The sequence below is a fragment of the Tenrec ecaudatus genome, chromosome 2 (assembly GCF_050624435.1).
Source record: "Tenrec ecaudatus isolate mTenEca1 chromosome 2, mTenEca1.hap1, whole genome shotgun sequence".
NCBI lineage: Eukaryota > Metazoa > Chordata > Mammalia > Afrosoricida > Tenrecidae > Tenrec > Tenrec ecaudatus.
In genome coordinates, this window is record NC_134531.1 from 280287064 (window position 1) to 280293384 (window position 6321).

The following is a 6321-nucleotide window of genomic DNA, read 5'->3' on the forward strand; positions in this document are numbered from 1 at the left end:
TCTCTCGGACTAGATTCCAACCTTGGTCCTTGGCTCTGCGCGAGAAAGATTTCATGCCGAAGCTGGGCTCCTGATCCAAGTGAATTTAATGAGAGTTAAAAGAAGTTTCAGGTTTTACAGGCGGCACCCATAGGATTCCTCTGACCATGCGGCCTGGCAGAGACTGCCCAGGGTCACGCAAGGATCTCTCTCCTCCCACGAAGACGACCCAGACCAGCCAAGCAAGTGTTGGATTGGGGAAGGGAACGCGAGCTCACCTTGGGCGCACGGAAGAATTACGACCAGTTGAGATGCAAACACAACAAAAGGAGTTTTAATTTTGGACTAGCTCGAGCTACGGCTTCCTTCCCTCCACTGCCCTGTGCAGCGGGACCTTGCGTCCAGAAGGGAATCAGCCCCGAGTTCTTTGTTCCCTGGGCTTTTATGATGCCAGGGACGGGGGGCAGTCCAGTGTTGCTGTTCTTTAAACTTATTGGAGAAAACTTCTGGCATCAGTGTTGTCCAGTGGTGGCTGGTGAGTAGCTCCACACGTATTCACTTGACTGGTCAATTTGAGGGGGGGGGGGTCGCTGCTCCCTACTGGTCAGTCTGGGACAGGTGATGCCTTCTCTGACAGAATTACCTCATTTTCCAGGAATCTGAAATTAGAGCTTAAGCCTGCCCCAGACTTTGGTTTTATATGGCCTGTCATGGTGCTGGTGCAGCAGTTGTAAACCAGGGCCCCACACAAGACCCTCTCCTTCTCGCTTCCTACCTTTTCAAGTGTTCCCGGGGGAGGCGTGGTGAACGACCCCAGGTTGATCCCATTGGCTGAATTGCAGTCACCTGGCCCAGGTGGGCTGCTCCAGGTGTAACACCCATCCGAGCCCACCCACCAGCGGGAAAATCCAGCTTTGTCCTATGCTGGCTCTCCTGGGCATGTGTAAATGGACTTCCCAATTCCCTAGGCTAAGCTACCTAACAATACCAGACCCATGCAAATGACTACCATCAGGAACAGCCACAGGTGGGAAGGGAGGGCTACGTCAGTTTTACAAGGCATAGTGATATTTTTAATTTGCATTGTGCTCATAGTAGGAAGAATTAAATTGATGTTCTACTGTCTTACATGCGATAGAGGAATGAGTATAGTTTGGACCAAGGTGATGTACCTTAGCTCTGATTAGCACTGTAATATTGCTGAGGAAGACTTCTTTTGCATTTAAATCCTGGTGAAGAACCAGATATATCTTTTGGAAAACCAGCAACATGAGTCTCTTTGTACCCTTTTGATGTACATAGTGTTTGATTGTTAACAGAGCTTCATCTTCCAGTATGTGGGCTACTTTATTATATTGGCCGTCCGTCTACAGGGTCCTAAACACTACTCCAACAAATGTGATACTCTAGAAGAGATGGAAAAATACCTCGAAATAGACCAGCTACCCCAATTAATGTAGATGGATGTAGAAAACCTGACTAGCCCCATTAAAAAGGAAGTAGACAAGGTCATCAAGAAACTTCCAATCAAGGAAATCCCAGGATCAGAGGGCTTCACAGGGGAATTCTAAGTATTCAGCAAAGAACTATCTCCAATTCTACAGACTATTCCAGAATATAGAAAAAGACAGAAAACTGCCACTCATTCTATGAAGTCAGTGTTAGGCAGCTAGCTTAGGGACAGGGGTTGTCCCTCCCATGCCTGCAAAGGTCCCCATAGAGGAGGTTAGAAAGAACTCAGGCAACCTTTAGACACCTATGAAGACCCCAAACTGAGCATGCTCATACTAAAGCCCCTGAGTCAGGTGGCAAGTACACCTGGGAAGTCCAAACTAGACCCAGGCTCATCACATCACCCAGGTGGGCTCAACCCAGCCAGTGGGGTCAATCAGTACCATAAACCACGCCTTCCCAGCCAGAGGCTTGAAACATCTTGGCTGTGGGAAGGCTGCTCTCTTTTTATAACTTGCTTCTGGTCAGTGGCACCTTAGAGGATGAGTTCTCCCTCCCCTGCCTACTTGGCGCCCACAGCTTCTGGATACACATGCTCTTAGCCTCTAGAGTTCTTGGGCTTCTGGCCTCCCAGGATCCTTGTCCCCCGCCCCACCCCAGTTCCACACACCCGAGTGCTCTCTTCCACGTGCTTGTTTGTGCCTAGCTGTGAATCCCAGCGTGGGTTCCACAAGGCTCGGCACGCTTCCCTGCAATAGCATGCACCCTTTTGAGACTGTATAACCTGGCGCTTGTCCTGTCCTTCCGAAAAATCCACTTGGATTACAAAATGGGCTTTGGGGTGAATTTTTTGTGTGTGTGAAGACAAGAACTGAGATATTACCCACCTGAGAAACCTTACCTGGCAAAGATCCCACAAAGACAGAAAAGTACAACCCAATAGCCTTCATGAACACATTCACAAGAATTCTTAACAAAAGTCTGGCCAATAGAGTCCAACAACATATCAAGCAAATAATTCATCATGACCAAGTAGGATTCATACTAGGAAGCAAGGATAATTCAACATTTAAAAAAAAATCAATGTAATCCACCACATAAAGAAGATAAAGAATAAGAACCACGCAATCATATAAATAGATGGAGAAAAATATATTTGACAATATCCATCATGTATTTATGTTAAAAATACTCAAAATAGTAGTAGAAGGGAAATTTCTCAACATAATAAAGGTCATATAAAGAAATCTAAATGTCAATATAATGCTCAATGGGGAAAAAAAAGTGATTTCCTCTAATATGGGAACTAGATGATGGTGCCCCTTATCACCACTCTTATTCAACATCATGGTGAAGCCCTTAGACATTGGAAAGAACTCAAGGGACTATAATTGGGCAAACAAGAAATGAAACTCATTATTTGCAGATGATAATTTTATATAGAAAGAACCCAAGGACTCTACAAAATGACTATTGGAAACATTTGAGGGCTGTGGTCAATCTCAGGTTACAACATGAATAGGCAGGAATCAATTACCAGTGACCTGACAAGCGCTCCAACAAAAGCATGAAGAACATGCCTTACAATAGCCACACAAAAGAGGAGACGCTTTGGAGGAAACCTCCCAAAGAAACAAAGACCCGTACAAAGAAAACAAGAGAAGATTATTGCAAGAAACCATATGAAGCCAACATAAATGGAAGCGTATCCTGTGTACATAGCTAAGACGTAATCTTGTGGAAATGTGAATACTATCGGAAACAAACTATGAATGCAATGCAATTCTGATAAAGTTCCGGCTTCATTCTTTAAAGAAATGGAAAAACGAATTACCAACTTCCTATGGAGAGGGAAGAGGCCCAGGGTAAGCAAAGAGCCTCTCAAAAAGAAAGTAGGAGGCCTTACACTACCTGACCTCAAAACCTACCACACAGCCACCGTACTCAAAAGAGTCTGGTACTGGTGCAGCAACAGATGCATAAGCCAATCGAACAGAAGAGAAAGCCCAGAAATAAAATCATCCAACTACTGGCAACTGTTTTTGAAAAAGGACTAAAATAAACTAGAAAAATTGTACCTCCATCTACAGAAGAGCAAAAGTGGACCCATACTTGCCACCAACACAAACACAAGCTGGATTGAGATCTAAATATAAACCCCAGAGCTATGACGATCATCTAGGCATTGCTTTAACAACCATGACTAGACACAGAGAGACGTCAATCAAAAGGAAAGCAGAAAATATTAAAAACTGAAAATACTTTAAAAATGGATCAAAAGGAAGGGAGATCAAACGAGAAAGTATTATATCTTATCCTAACTACATTTGCCCTACTCAGTTTTGCAGAATTGGCTTTACTGTCTGATAGCAAGAATAGTCACATCAGGGGATATATTCGGAGTAGCCATCATAAGCTCTGTGCTCAAGAATTAGCATTCAAAAAGGTAGATTTCCCCCAAGCACAGATATAATCTTTAATTCTAATTTTTTCTATAATGTTCTATTTGTCTACGTTTATTTTCTTAGCTTGAGGAGTGGGAGGGAGCCAGAATTAAGCTGGATTATACAAATAGCAGGAGAGTATGGGGAAAGGCCGAAATAGCCAGGAGAGTGGGCAGGAAATGGTATTCCATCCTCTTTTGGGGGCCTATCATGTTGTCTTAGATACTGCTTGCTCTGGTTTTAAAGGTGCTGGTGGCTGCCAGTTAGTCCACCAGTCATTACACTGTGCAGGACACAGGGTAGGGAGAGATGGTGAGCTGTAACCTGGTGTCTACAAGTGGAAGTTTATACATATCCTTGCTCAAGAAAATATTCCAAACTACAAATTACTTTTGACTTTAAACCAAACAAAAACCTGCTCCCACAAAGAATTCTAATGTGAAAGAATAAAAAAGTCTATTAATCAGAGATCCTGTGCCTTGACCATCAAGGCACATAAAGCAACATCTCATCTCCACGGGGTAGGCTACGACATGACTCTTCCTCCAAATGACATCAAACTCATTTTGCTTATCTCATCATACCTGGGAAGTCAAGTCGACAGTTAGTTGATTGAGTTTCAAAAACTCTGCGTACGAATGGAATTAAATGACGATGGAATATTTGGAAGTAGGCACGACACTGGGAGGTTTGCAAGAGTGAAAGGCAACAGAATCAAATGCTGTCATTCACTGGATTCTGCAATAGTGGTAATCTGCAAGTGGATGGTTAGCTAGCCAGGCTGAGCTGAACAAATGTGGGAGGAAGTGGGAGCATACTCATGCATTTAAATAGATCTGCCAGAGGATATTGGTATGTCATTTACGTTCGCTGTAAATGTATCCATGCATGTGGTTGAGCATACAGAGCACAAAGTAATGAAAATTCATCTCATTGCCACCAAGTTGAATCCAGCTCGCTGCAACCCTATAATGCAGGGTAGAACTGCCCCTGTGGATTTCCAACACTAACTGTACTATAGAAATAGAACGCGATACTGCGCCTGCGCACAGGCCTCGGCCTTTTCCCACCCCCTGTAGAGCCGCTCGCCCTGCCGGTCTGTGGCGATCCGTGGACGCTGCTCTCTTTTCCGCAGGATGGGGTTTGTTAAAGTTGTCAAGAACAAGGCCTACTTCAAGAGATACCAAGTGAAATTTAGAAGACGACGAGAGGGCAAAACTGATTATTATGCTTGAAAATGCTTGGTAATCCAAGATAAAAATAAGTACAGTACACCCAAATACAGGATGATAGTTCGTGTAACTAACAGGGATATCATCTGCCAGATCGCTTATGCCCGTATCGAAGGGGACATGATTGTCTGTGCAGCGTATGCTCACGAACTTCCCAAGTACGGTGTGAAAGTCGGTCTGACCAATTACGCTGCAGCATATTGTACTGGCCTGCTGCTGGCCCGCAGGCTTCTTAATAGGTTTGGCATGGACAAAATCTATGAAGGCCAAGTGGAGGTAACTGGAGATGAATACAGTGTGGAAAGCATTGCATGTCAACCTGGTGCCTTCACCTGCTATCTGGATGCCGGCCTTGCCAGGACCACCACTGGAAATAAAGTGTTTGGGGCTCTGAAGGGGGCTGTGGACGGAGGCTTGTCTATCCCTCATAGTACCAAGCGATTCCCTGGTTATGATTCAGAAAGCAAGGAATTCAATGCAGAGGTGCATCGAAAGCACATCCTGGGTCAGAACGTCGCCGACTACATGCGCTACCTAATGGAAGAGGATGAAGATGCTTACAAGAAACAGTTCTCTCAATACATAAAGAACAACGTGACTCCTGACATGATGGAGGAGATGTACAAGAAAGCACATGCCACTATACGAGAGAACCCGGTCTATGAGAAGAAGCCTGAGATGTGAAGAAGAGGTGGAATCGTCCCAAGATGTCTCTTGTCCAGAAGAAAGATCGGGTAGCTCAGAAGAAGACAAGCTTCCTCAGAGCTCAGGAGCGGATTGCAGAGAACTAAGCCAAACCATAATTTTCCACGAGGATTTATTACATAAATACAATAAACTATTTCAAGCAAAAAAAGAAATAGAACACCCGGTCTTTCTCCCTTGGAAAAGCTGCTGGGTTTGAACTGCTGCCCCTGTGTTTAGCAGCCCAATGCATAACCACTTCGCCACCAGGGGATACAGAACACTCCATAGACAGAACCAAACACCTTGAAAGAATGAATCCTTGGTCTTGGGGGAATCAGGACAGTAGTCTTTGGGGAAACCAAGGTCATACTTCATAAAGCCAACGTTCTACATTCTACTTTGGTGAAAAGCAAAGGGGTTCAAATGCTGGTGAGCAACCATATCAGGGGCAGCTATTGATTTCTCCCCATCTGAAGGAAAGCATTGGTGAAATCAAAAGGCGCATGGAGCCAGATGCTCCAACAGAC

At 44.5% G+C, this 6321-nt stretch overlaps 1 pseudogene; it reads left to right on the top strand.

Annotated features, from left to right (window-relative positions):
* The first annotated feature begins 4916 nt into the window (after positions 1-4916).
* LOC142441492 (large ribosomal subunit protein uL18 pseudogene) lies at positions 4917-5898 on the top strand (annotated as a pseudogene).
* Positions 5899-6321: the final 423 nt, after the last annotated feature.